This window comes from Oryza sativa, chromosome 2 (genome assembly GCF_034140825.1).
Source record: "Oryza sativa Japonica Group chromosome 2, ASM3414082v1".
Taxonomy (NCBI): domain Eukaryota; kingdom Viridiplantae; phylum Streptophyta; class Magnoliopsida; order Poales; family Poaceae; genus Oryza; species Oryza sativa.
In genome coordinates, this window is record NC_089036.1 from 10967942 (window position 1) to 10980761 (window position 12820).

At 43.7% G+C, this 12820-nt stretch overlaps 1 long non-coding RNA gene across 2 annotated transcripts; it reads right to left on the bottom strand.

The window, feature by feature from the left end:
• Positions 1 to 3422: 3422 nt before the first annotated feature.
• LOC9270277 (uncharacterized) lies at positions 3423 to 6213 on the bottom strand. 2 transcript variants are annotated; one of them, XR_010739754.1, is made up of 4 exons: positions 5715 to 6213; positions 5527 to 5639; positions 4497 to 5412; positions 3423 to 3651 (listed from the first exon to the last, which is right to left on the bottom strand). It is a non-coding gene; the product is annotated as an uncharacterized lncRNA (long non-coding RNA). The 2 variants fall into 2 exon arrangements; XR_001542802.3 differs by lacking the exon at positions 3423 to 3651 and having other exon boundaries at positions 5395 to 5639.
• Positions 6214 to 12820: the final 6607 nt, after the last annotated feature.

A 12820-nucleotide genomic window follows, 5' to 3' on the forward strand; every position in this document is an offset into this window, starting at 1 on the left:
CCCCGGACATGGAGCCGGCGGGCTGTTCGTGCTAGGGTGTGGCTGATCGGCGACCAACCGCGCGGGCCTGCACCCGTGCGGTCAGTCCTGCCTGCCTTAGTCCATTAGTACAACAACTACTGCTACAATACTACTACTACTACTAATACTACTACCACTAGTACATTATTACTACTACTTGTAATACTAGTACTATTATAATTGTTTATATATATATATATATATATATATATATATATATATATATACACGTATACAAAGTTTATATATGATGTATACAAAATTTATATACACGTATACAAACTTTGTATACGTGTATTTTTGGTTTTTATATACATGTATGTATAAAAATAAAAAAATACACACATATATATAAACTTTGTATACGCGTATACAAACGTTGTATATGCATATACAAAAGTTTTGGGTTTTTATTTACATGTATGTATAAAAATAAAAAATACACATATATAAACTTTGTATACGCGTATACAAAGTTTGTATATACCCGTATACAAACTTTGTATAGAAGTATACAAAGTTTGTATAGACGTATACAAAGTTTGTATAGACGTATACAAAGTCTGTATACGTATAAAACGAAAATAACTGAAAAAGATACGAAAAGAAAAAAACAGAAAAAACCAAAAAAAGGAAAGAAAAAAACAGAAAAAAGAAAAAAAGAAACCGTCCACCAGAAAAAAAAAATTTCCACGCGCCGTCCTCCACCCTCCTCCCCGCGCGCGACACGCGTCCAGTCGCGCGGGGGAGGGGGCGCGCGACTGAACGCTAATTAGCGTTCTCGTTCGTGCTGTGGTGGTTGAAGGCTGAGTGCAGCGAACAGGCTAGCGTGGTCGGCCGGTGAAGAAGAGCCGAGGCCGATGGGCGGTTGCGTGGTCGCGCTGGCTGGAGGAAGTCCGAGGGTGGCGCGAAGAGCCGCGGCGTCAACGGTGACCGTTGTCGGGAAGGTAGAACTTGACGCTGTGGCCACCGTGTCGTTGATAGGCGTGATGACGAGAGCAGAAATCACCGCTTGGACGGCCTTGGCAGTCGCGGCCGAAGTCGCGTCGATGAGAGCCGTGGCGGCGGCACGGTCGTCAGGTGAGGCCGAGTCGTCGGGCCGAAGGACCTGCCGGATGGCAGAGGTGGCGGCGTCGGTGATGGAGGCGACCGCCGCGGTAAGAGCCGTGTCGTCGACGGACTACATGGGCGCCGGCAGGAGAGAGAGCCGTCGGCGATGAGGTTTTAGGGTTTAGCGGAAGCGATTGGATCGGGAGTATCTGATACCATGAAAGCAGGGATAGCTCAACGCGATATCGATTAATCACGGAACATGTGTACATATATAGCTACATCCATACCAGAATCTCTCAACCGATGTATAACAGAATCGGGAAGATTGGATAGGAGATCGGCAAAAGCAGAAAGAAGATAAACATGCTATTTTATCTTTAACATATTTGATTTACAAGACTTGTCAGGGGCCTAGGAATGCCTTCAGTTTTCGACTTTTTACAAGATAATAGTGGGTAAAATGAGAATATGCTTGCAATTAGTACTTGCCTCATAATGTAATTAGTAAAACAAAATGGCAAAATTTGCTACAAGACACACAAAAAATATGTAATTAGCTCACCCCACCGCCCCGCTCGCGCCGACCTCGCCGACCTCACCCTCACCGCGCGCGTTCCCGGCGAAGGAGAAAACGAAGAAAGAGAAGTGGCAATCCGGGTATTTAGGAAAATATCTCATCTCTTTTGACCCAGAAATAATAAAATAATACGACCAGTGTCCTAAAACCAATTACACAATTTTTGTAGTGTCCATCAGCCATATCACGTTTTCGCGGTGTCTCCCAGCTAATCCCAGCTAATTACATGTTTTTTACGTGTCCTGTAGCAAATTTTGCCAAACAAAATTACCCAAATGGTGGACTGATTCTCGTACTTATAATGGTAGAATTTCCTTTCAGTGCAGTTATTGGTCTTCAGATTGAGCAAAATTATTGTTCTCTCTGTCTTGATCTTCAGTTTGAGCCAAAATTACGGTTTTCTCTATAAGTCATATTTTGCTTATCGAGGACATTGTTAAATGTGCCATGGCATTTTAGCATCTGATACATGGGCTTCTGATATATACACATGCTGTGCTAGCCATTACCTCTAACCATATCATGTTATTTAATTTATAGCACATGATTGAAAATGTATTTTAACATGAATGACTCGTAACGATTTAGAATTTTTCTAATTTATATTTAATAAACCATGGCAAAATAATATGGTATTTTAAATTTTCATTTATTTAGTTGCATTGCTTGAGAATGAGTTTGAGTGGTTTGGTTGGATTGTCTAAGTGCAAATGCTGCTGTCATTTGTGGAAATTGGAAAGATTGTTCTTTGGTGGGGGTTCAACGTCACTCTTTGCAACAGAACTAAAAGCATGCATAACCAGGAGGATATATAGCAGTTAATCACATAATTTTCTTATTATTTTGTTTGTTGCTCTTTCATGTCAGATACAACATGTGTTCCTGACGTTTCTTACACTTCTTTGTGCAGATTTCTCATCAGGGGGATATGTTCTAAGCTCAAAACTGAACATTTCTATATCGCTAATATATAGATTATGTATTTTGAACACTGCAAAGTGTTATTAGTAAACCTACAAAATTACAAGATTAATTAAAATTGACTTCATTTATTAGATACAATATTAACAAAATAGGTAAGAAAAAATAAAAACTGAAGATCAATGTTTTTAGCCATTTGTTAATTACTTAATTTCATGACTCCAAAACGAAGTTTAGTTTGGTCTTACAATTTTATATGGTTATCTAAATTCTCACTTATATGTGTGCGTTTTAAAAGCTTTTGAGTATTTTTTGCAATAGTTTTCAAGTTTATAGATGTTTTCATGTAAACCCTTGTCACTAGCTAGAGTCAGGCATTCATTACTCCATCATACCCTGGTTCTTTCCCAGCGGCGGTGCTAATTCAATCCCACCAATATACCGAAAACACAACACACCTATGCCCTCTCCTTTCTCGTAGCAAAAAGTATTGGCAGTTCGCACTTGGTATATCTTTACCTATTACTAGTAATAATGCCCGTGCAAGGCACGTTTTTCCAATGTATATTTAAAAAAGTAAAAGTATGGGAAGAAACAGTGCTTGCAAGGGCATATTTATACATTGACTTCAAAAAAAATGGCAATGGTATGTCCACACATTGAATTCAGATACATTCCATGTAGTTCTAAAAAAAAGATACTCCCTCTGTTTAATAATGTAGGTCATTCTAGCGTTTCCCATATTCATATGGATGTTAGTGAATCTAGACATACATATATGCCTAGATTCACTAACATCCATATAAACATGGGAAATGCTAGAATGACCTACATTATGAAACGGAGGGAGTACATTCCATGTTCAACCTTAAATGATAATAGGAGTATATTGTTTACACATATTGCAATGGCTAAGGTCAGACACTAAACCCACACAAACCTTACATTGTCTGGAGAATTTCTAAACTTCCGGTACTTGAGCTATGAGAAATTCATAACTTTAATTAGCTCACAGCAAATTAAAACATTGAACAATATTTAGATGCTTGTCGAAGTTCAGATTCTAAATTCAGATGCTCCTACATCATAAGGACAAGTCAGAAACTAATATGCCAAATGCTCAGAAAATAATATATGAAATGTTCAATCACTAATCTGGCAAATGTTAGACATCTATGGTTCACACATATTGCAAGGACAAAGACTCCAAATATAGAAAATGAATAGCATGTTTGAGGTATATATAAAGAATTTGTCATCAGCATGACAGAAAATTACAGCATTTTTTTTTGTTTTTTTGGAGGACACAACATGAGATGTGATTGGAAATTTTTTTGCTCCTAGGAAATTTGTAACAAAAAAAAGGAAAGTGTTCCACATTTCTAAAGGCTGTCAGGAATTATTAACTCAGTACATAACCAATAGTTCACAGGGAAGAATAGAAACAATACATTAATTACACTACACAGGATGCCATATAATGCAAGGACAATTTCAGAATGTTGTCAACCAAGTTCTTGAGCAATGCAAGCCCAAGTTCAGACCATGTAAAACTAAATTCAAATTCACATATAAAGTTGTATGGCACACAAAGACTATAAAGCCTCCTAATTTTGGTTGGAGCAACAGCAAACATGGTTGGGTAGAGTTCAGCGAATATAAATTCAATAGGAACTTAACAGTAGATTATAAGGAAAATGACATGTAACTCTTTGAATTGAGATTGAGCAGAGAGAACCATCAGCATACATAAGTAAAATGCAAATTTCAGATAATTCACAAATAGTCAATAGTGTTGTGGTATGCATGTGGCAAACAAGAACATTCAGGTAGATAATTTTGGGATTTCATATGTGTACAAGCATATGAATGTCAAATATTATTCTGACAGGGAATTATGTGTAAGTAATGGCGTCCTTCAAACCTGCAATCGTGATTAACTTGCTCCACTTAAGTCATGTGCATCACCTTCCCTGATGCCATCCTCCAAATCTACAACCCCGATTAACTCGCTTCATTGAAGTCATGTGCATCACATTGCCTAATTCCATCCTCCAAGCATGTGGTCAGAGATGCCACCAGGCTTATATGAAGGTTGCCTCCTCTCACAAAGAAGGAAAAAAGGACCGCCTCTTAGCAGCATGTGACAATGGCTAGGATAATCCCGGATCAATGCCAATATAAAGATGAAATTATGCATGTTGTAGCAGTGCTAGACTTCTGGAGCATCATGGAATGTGTTTTGGTCGTGTGCCCCTGGGTAGAGGTTGGGGCTATAGCACATACTTGTGCCTCAAAATAAAATATCTTATTTTTCTTTAATAAAAGTTCATCTGTTTGGAGAATATATTTGTCCTTGGATCTACCCAAAACAAAATTTGAAGCGTTAGGACAAAATCACCAAAATTTTATCAATTCACCGGCAGCTGCTAGCTAGGAGCACATAAGGCTTGTTAATGAAAAAGTAAACACTCAAATTCCTAGCCCAGAAAAAGGAAGAAGTTATTCCTATTCAGAATCAGAGTTGTTCCATGCCCCCTTGCATACACTAAGCTGAGTTTCTTTAATATGTTTATACTACGCAAATATATGTATGTACCTTATCTGACCAGTGACCAATAACCATAGTAAAAATTAGTAAAAACTTAAAGCAAAGAAATAATCCTGCATATATGAATATTACCTTTTTGTTGTGCCTATGGAGTATATTAATTCATATATATCAACCAAATGCCAATCAATGATAAATAACAGAACAAAATCTCCTTGACCCTTCTCATAGAGCATCTTAAAGCCAAAAGCCATCATCTGACAAGGGCCTATAAAAAATGCCTTCCATCCTGTTCACCCATCCCCAGCATATCCGTATAAGCTTGTATTACGACAATTTTATAGTATCCCTAGCTAAAGAAATCAAATGGTGGAATGCAGTATCACTTGAACAATTCTCAAACCTGTACAATATAATTTCTCTATAAAGTAATCTGGAAGAGACGCAGCATGGCAACTACAAGTCTACAATGTTAGTCTGAATGGAGCAACACCAGTCACCTTGATAGGATATAGCCTGCAATGATGCACATATGGATTGATAAGAACCGAATCACACCATTAAGAGGAGAGATTTAATATATGTGCATACCCTTCAGCTGAATAAGAATCCACACAGAAGACTAATGGGGATTCAGAAGAGTCAATTTGAGTCAATGGGGTCTCACTCGATCTCACCAGCAGAAGAAATTTTGACGCACGGCTGGAAGTACCTACGGCAGACTATGCCCCTCGTAACGGCGGCAAGACCGGAGGCGCGACGGAAAGCTGGACCACCGGAGAACGACGGAGCAGTGGCGCTGGCGGAAGGCTGGACCACCGGTCGGCGACGGGGCTGTGGCGCCAACGGAACCCTGGACCAGCAGGTCCAATTGTGGTGGCGAGCGGCACGGAGGCGGGGCGGTGGAGGGAGTCACCGGCGTCGTCGGCGAAGACGGGAGCGGCATCGGTGACGACAGGAGCAGCGGAAGCGGCGACAGGAGGCAGGAGCCGATGCGGCAGCGGTGGATGGAGGCACCGCGCGGAAGGGGAAGAGGCGGCGACGAGAGTATTTTACCTCCATGCCATTAAGAAAGTTGAAGGTTACCTATATGCCAAAAAAAAATTTTGAGTCACCTATATACCATGACACAAACTTTCGTTTACCTATCTGCCATTCCATCCATCTTTTGTTAGATAATAAGCTCTGACATGTGGGACCCACGTATGAAAATGACTAAATTGCCCCTGAAGCATTTTCATCTCTGCTCCTCTCCCGAGCAATTTCACCCTAGCCTAGCCGCCGCCTTTATAGCCGCCGCCGGTCGTCGCCGGCGCCGGCACGCCGCCGCCGCTGCCTCGCCTCGTCTCGCGTCACCTCGCCAGATCCGGCGGCGCGCCTAGGCCGGCTCCCCCAGGCCGGCTCGGTGCCGCAGGAGTACCTCGGCAACTGCCTCCGCCCTTGCTTGACATGGCCGGCCTGCTCGGCGCCGGCGGCGTGGTGACGGCGGCGGCGGGCATCGGCGCCGCCATCAGGGGGCTCGACAACGGCGTTCTGGACGGTGCCGATGGGTGGTTCCAGAAGATCGTGTCGCTGATGCCGCACCGGCCGATGTCCATCGCCGGCTCGCGCGGTACGCCGTGTACGACACCGACTTCGGGCTGGGCCGGCCGATGAAGGTGGAGCTCCTGTCCATCGACAAGACGCCCGGCACGGTGTCCATGGCGGAGGCGCGCGACGGCAGGGTCGGCATCTAGATCGGCGTGGCGCTGCCGGAGTCCGACATGGCGCGGTTCAGCTCATGCTTCGCCGACGGACTGAAGCAGCTGTGAGGACGAACAGCTTGTTGCATTTATTGCTTTCTTGCTGCTACATATTGTTGCAGAGTTCAGAGTTTGTTCAGTTTGGGTGTGATTCTGTAATGCTAGCTGTTGCTTGAATGTTGATCCTATAACCAAGTATTATTTCTGCTTTTTCTTTTTTTTTTTGCATTTTCTTACTTATGCACGCATTTTTTTTCCTTATCTTTTTACGAATTTTCCTTATTTTTTCATATGTTCATATTTATTTATGATTTTTTAAAATTTATTTACGAATTTTTTTCTTATTTATTCCCAGTTTTCTATTTATTTCCATAATTTTAAAATTATTTACTAATTTTTCCATATTTATTTCTTGTTTTAACTTTATTTTCAATTTTTTAGAATGTTTACTTTATTTCATTTTCCTTCAACCTACATTTCAGCCTTTATGCGGTGTGTGAGCCGATTTCTCTTTCAAATGTTCAATGTTTCATTCAAAGTGGCTGAAATAGAGCAAGGGCAAAATAAACCTTTAAACCTCCATTAGTCTCCGTTAGTGCTGATTCCATCCAAAGTGGCGCATAGGTAAACGAAAGTTTGTGTCATAGTATACAGGTGACTCAAAACTTTTTTGTGGCACACACGTAACCTCTAACTTTCTTAATGGCACAGGGGTAAAAGACTCCGGCGATGAAGGCGGAGAAAATTGTGTGGTGGAGGTTGGAGAAAAAGGACAGCATGCCACTCCATATGGTGGGTTTCGACAAAATGCCACCCAATATATTGCAAAGGATAAAATGCCACTCAATAGGTTATCTTTAGGATATTTTACCACTTTGAGGAGGTTTAAGACAAATATGCCCCTACTTTGGAGAGAGAGAGAGGAAGGGAGAGAGAGCCGGAGAGAGGAGTCGAACGGCAGCGGCCGTGGTCGTCGGCGGCGGGCAGCGACGAGGGAAGAACGAGCACCGTCCGTGCTCCCGCTAGCAGCGACGAGGAGAGAAAGAAGACGCCGATAAGCGCACAGGGGTGGCACCGGAGGGGGTGAGCGCATGCGCGGGCAGCGCTGCAGAGCCCTCCACGTCATCGTCGTCGCCTCCTCCTCCCTCCCGTCGGCGTTGCCCTTCTCCCCGATCGCCGCCGCCGTCTTCCTCCCAATGACCACGGCCACAGGCAGCGACGAGGGAAGAACAAGCACCATCTGTGCTCCCGCTAGCGGCGACGAGGAGAGGAAGAAGACGCCGGTAAGCGCGCGGGGGTGGCACCGGAGGGGGTGAGCGTACGCGCGGGCAGCGCTGGAGAACCCTCCGCGTCATCGTCGTCGCCTCCTCCTCCCTCCCATCGGCGTTGCCCTCCTCCCCCATCATCGCCGCCATCTTCCTCCCCCATCACAGTCGTCGTCTTCCTCCCTCTCCGCCGCCGTCTTCCTCCCCCTGTCCACCTGTCGCAGCCCACCCCCGTGCGCTCGCCACCCGCCGCCGGCGAGCATTAGCGTCGTCCGGGTCAACCTTCCGCTCCTCCCTCTTCCTCTCTATCCACGGCCAGGGGTATTTTGGTCTTAAAATCTCTCAAAGTGGCAAAATATCCTAAAAGTAACCTATTGAGTGGTATTTTATCCTTTACAATGTATTGGATAGCATTTTATCTAAACCCACCGAATGGAGTGGCATATTGTACTTTTTCTCGTGGAGGTTGGGAGGAAATCATGCGATTTTGTTTATGTATTCGAGTCATGGTATCCACAGTGTGGGCAAGGCGATGGTGGGAGGTGGGACAGATTTTGTTTCTGTATCCGAGTCATGGTATCCCCAGTGTGGGCAAGGCGATGGTGGGAGGTGGGACCGTGGGAGGGCCGTGGGACGCTGGGGATGGAGTATAGTTGATTTGGCCTATAGGATCGGAGTGGTGAACTCCTGGATTGGAGTGGTGAACTCCTTCTTTTTATATTAGTATAGATAAAAATTCAAGGTGTTTTTGCCGAAAAATTTCATAAGTCACCCCCAAATGGAAATAGCGCTAGGGTTTTTTTTCGCATGGTCTTTTTTTCAACTTCCCAATGGCGCACGGTTTTTTTTACTCCGCCTCCAGATCGCTCCCAATATTTTTTCTCAGATCGATCGCATCCGTAGCACCCAAATTTTATGTCCGATTCCCACCCCGATAGCTCCCTCCCAAATATATACCTAACCTAATTAAAAAAATTTCGTCCGCAACATCATAAGTCCAACAAACAACAAATCATCCAGAGTGCGCATCAAATAACACACAAAGTTTTAATCCAGTTTATGTTAGATCCCAAATATAAGAATAGAAGAACAGCAAACGGAGATAAAAAAAACAAATCGAACAGAAATCGAGCAGATTTTTCCATAGCCGCCTCTGCTGCCACCGCCTCCCATGGCCAAAACCGGTGAAGGGGCGCGGAGTGGCCGCCGGCAGTGGCTTGCCGAGCTGCGCTGCCGACGCCCGCCACCACCGTCGTTTCAGCCGAGGGAGGGAAGCGAGAGGGGGCAGAGGGAGCCGCCGCCGCTGTCGCCGGATCTGTCCTCCGCAGCCGCCACCACCACTGGATCCACCCATGGCCGCCGCGAGGCCGCCACCGCCGCTAGATCTGCCGCAGGAGGGAGGCGAGAGGGGGCGGAGGGAGCCACCGCCGCCACTGCCGGATCCACCTCCTCCCGCCGACGCCGCCACCGCCACCGCCACCGCCGCCGGATATACCGCGGGAGGGAGGTGACAAGGGGTTGAGGGAGCCGCCGCCGCCGCCGGATTCGTGCCGGAAGGAGAGCGCCGCCGGTGGAGGAAGGGGGGAGTGGCCGAGGGGAAGCGGCGCTGCTGGTGGGTCCCCTCCCAGTCGCCGCGCCGTGCCGGTGAGACAGGAGGAAGAGGGGGAGATGGAGCGGTGGCGCCGGTCACCGGTGGAGGGAGGGGGAGGGGGAGCGGCGGCGCTGGTGGGAGGAAGGTTGGGGAGAGGCGCTGCCGCCGACGTTGTTTTGAGTGAGAGAGAGATGGGGAAGAGGAAATGGTTTTAGGGTTAGGGTTTGGGCTGCTGAGTATTTGTATAGATCGGGATCAATCAGGACCGTCCATCAGATCGGATGGCTACGGCTTCTCCCGCGTCGGGCCGGGCGCCGTTCCCAGGCCGCCCACACTATTGGGCCACATGTACGCTCCGCACAAATAAGTTTACTTTATGTCGCTCAAGTTGTCCCCGAATTGTTCCCAGGCCGCCCGCACTATTGGGCCACCTCATGGACCGCATGTACACTCCGCACGGAATAAGTTCACTTTAGGTCCCTTCAGTTGAACTTTTTTTATTTCAATATGTAAAACTAAACCTTAATCATCTAATATTTTTATATTTGTTATAATTTTAGTTTTTCGTTGCAACGCACGGGTATTTTTATAGTATATACAGAAATCAGAAATGCATGTACTGGTACAAACTCTTCCTAGGTTGCAAATTTGCTCGACTATATATGAATTCTTGTAGCCGCACTGTTAGCTAGCGCTAAGGCCATGATTGAGATAGCTAAACACGTTGGATTGATGGATAATCTATTTTTTTTATGATATCTATTTAAGGGATAAACGAATAAATTAACTACAACAAAGTTGAAAAGATGCTTTAGAAAAGTATTACAATAAAAATTATATTATAAAAATTTTGCACGAAACAAACCATCTAAGAGCTTGGAAGCATGCAAACAAAAACCTAGAATCCAGAATCATGAAAGAACAGGGCCTAAAAGCTAAAGCTACCAACTTGGGGTCTCTCAGCCTTGAAACATAAGAATGTACTTGCTCTGAGAGTTTGATTGAAGAATCACAGATCTCTGATGCCATCAAATAGTACTGCTAGACTTCTCTTAGAAAACAAAAAAGAAACACTGTGTGCTAGATTAGCCTGTTGTTTGGATCTACCTTAATTTTAATTTTAATTGTCAGGGAGATAAAAAAAAGAAAGAGAAAAGGAACTGTGCACGCTGCACACGGGCAATCAGGGAGGGAGGGAGGTTTGGGATGTTTTTCTGAATGATTAATCTAATGACCTAAAATAATGGGTTGGATGTTTAAGTTAAAACCAATGATAATATGTTTTGTTTTCCTATCATCATTTTTAGGATTTCGTCTGATTTAAGAGAACAACGTAACATAGCGTTTATAGAATGTATAATGAACTTTTAAAACCGCATGCTGCACGGAGGAGGAAGTGAGGGAAGGAGGTTTAGGATTTTTTTTTTAAAAAAAAATAGATCTAACGACCTAAAATAATGTCTCAATTGATTTAAAATAATGTGTCCATCAATTTGAGTCAAAACTGATTGTTGGATGTTTTGTTTTTGTCCATAATTAAGAACATCATGTAGCGGATTAGAAGCGTTTATACGATGTTTAATGGACTTTTAGCATACGATGTTTAATGGACTTTTAGCACTGCATGGGGGTAGAGGGAGGGGAGGTTTGGGATTTTTTTTTTGGAAAAAAATAGATATACCAACCTAAAATAATGTGTCCATCGATTTAAGTCACAATTTTGTGGATGTTTTTATTAAGAACTTACCAGATTCTTCTCTAATTTAATAATGTTATGTAGTGGCTTAGAAGCATATATAAGATGTTAAATGGACTTTAACATCATACACGGGCGGAGGGAGGGAGAGATGTTTGGGTTGTTTTCTTTTATTAAAGGAAATAACTAACGACCTAAAATAAGAAACTGATAGTCGAATACTTTGTTTTTCTTAGATTTTCTAGTATTTTATCTAATTCAGTATCACCACGTAGTGAGTTAGAAAACATTCTTAAAATGACATAGGGAGAGCCGCTAGACATAGTAGATAGAGGTCTATTTATGGGTTTTTTGCCCATAAAAATAATTTTAATTTGTCATGAAGATAATAAAACAGATGAAGTAATGCAAGGAAAGTTCGGGATGGGGTTTCCGGTTTTTTTTTTACAAAATAGATATTACTGTCTAAATGGTTGAAAATCGATGGTCGATTTAATTTATTAAAGTGTCATTTAGCGAATTAAAAGTGTTTGTAGAATAGCACTTAACGAGTCAAATTTTATTATATGCTAGCAAATTGCCCGTACGATGCTATGGAAAGAATTAAATCAATGCAACAATAACATTCGGAAACAATAACATTCGGAGGAATCAAAGTCCTGCTTTAATTAGCTATTACATCAGTAACAACCCGCGGCCCCCAAATCCCGTCGCCCTCCTCACAATCGACTCCCTCACCCCGATTCACCACTGGTCTCCTCCTCTCCGCTGCACAATCCTCCCTCTGTCAATCGCCCCTCCCACCCCTTGCCCTCTTCCACCGCCGACTGTCACGTCGCTGCCGTCGTGTTATCCCGCCGCCGGTACTGTAGATCCCCGATCCGTTGCCCGCCTCCACTCAGCTGTCGCCACCTCCACATCCGGGAAGACATCGTCACCACCGCCTCCGTCCGCGCTGACCCCATGCTGTCCATACCCACACACCGCCGGTCCAGTGCATGGGCAATGCTTACAGCGTAGCCCTATACTCCTATATTAATCACAGTAGGGTAGGTAGTACAAACAAGGTGCATATCAGAAAGCGCTGACCCCACGCTGTCCACACCGACACACCGCTGGTCCAGTGCATGGGCAGTGCTTACAACGTAGCCCTATACTCCTATATTCATCACAGTAGGGTAGGTAGTACAAACAAGTGCATATTAGAAAGTGATTTTGCACTTCAAAAATATCTATTTGTGATATATTATATAGTGTAAATCAAGTTTAACATATATGAGTCAGTGGCGGATGTAGGATTTTATAAATAGGGGCACGATAAACTAATCTATTTATAAAACAATAAATTATCTAAGTGTTATAAAATATTATCTCTAAAGAAATGTAAAAAATCCAATACATCA